Consider the following 948-nt stretch of genomic DNA (forward strand, 5'->3'; position numbering starts at 1 on the left):
CCCAAGGCTACCCTGGACCTTAGGCTAACCTGTGTTTGTATGTGGAATGTGTAGTTCACTTGAAAGTTGAAACAATCAAGTGCCTGGGCCTGCAGTTGCTCGCCCCCTCCCCACCCCACCTCTTGTACAATTTTACACAGACATTTCTTCATATTAGTACAAATATTTCTACCTAAAGTTTGCATTGTTTGTATGGTGCTTTTGCGTTGCACGGAACCAGTGGTTATTCAGCAACGGGATCAGCGGCTTTACGTGACTTCCTACATACTACTACTACTAGTACTACGCATACAACATGCCTCGTGTTACAGCAAACTACGATCTTAACTGTGAGAGAAACGCCGAATTCTTTCCGGTTTTCTTTTTAGGAGGGGGGACGGTTGTGAACTATGTTGAGCGCACATTGTGAGTGGAATTTGCGTTACCGTAGGTAGTTTTAGTTTGTTTTTGTGTACCGTCTTACGTAACATCGTGTGTGCGCTTTTTTAAAAACTAACAGGTATAGTAAAATAGAACGGGATGGTGTATGTATTGCAGCACTTTTCACACTACATACCCAGTTTAGATAAACACAGAATAATGTATTGTTTTAGATGTTCGGAATTACGTGGCCTTTTTAAAGGTTTCTTTCAAATAACGGGCAAAAATACACGAAAACTTTAAAGTCAAAAGATGCCAGTTATGAGGGATTTTGTGGTAATAATATTATTAGTAGTGATATTACGATACGACGAAGCTTGTAAGATACAAGTACTGGTAGTCAAGGCAATTAGGTAAACACTGCAGATACCTCAAATTCCCATGTAAAGACCCCGGTGCGTGATTCGATTTCTTTTTTAGTATTAAAAGAATATTCTTTATATGACGTCAAATACAGTATTTACATTTTGTTTTGATTGACTATTTATAAATTAAAAAAACAAAAAAAACAAAGCATTTGTCGAATGA

General features: G+C 37.9%; 1 protein-coding gene across 1 annotated transcript in view; it reads right to left on the reverse strand.

Annotated features, from left to right (window-relative positions):
• LOC135209660 (phosphomevalonate kinase-like) overlaps nt 1-381 on the reverse strand; it is a 38,107-nt gene extending 37,726 nt beyond the window's left edge. Inside the window, exon 1 of the mRNA XM_064242392.1 lies at nt 329-381. The gene's annotated coding sequence lies outside the window, so the exon portion shown is untranslated. The remainder of the gene's footprint in view (nt 1-328) is intronic.
• Nucleotides 382-948: the final 567 nt, after the last annotated feature.

The sequence above is a fragment of the Macrobrachium nipponense genome, chromosome 38, assembly GCF_015104395.2.
Source record: "Macrobrachium nipponense isolate FS-2020 chromosome 38, ASM1510439v2, whole genome shotgun sequence".
In the NCBI taxonomy this organism is placed as follows: domain Eukaryota; kingdom Metazoa; phylum Arthropoda; class Malacostraca; order Decapoda; family Palaemonidae; genus Macrobrachium; species Macrobrachium nipponense.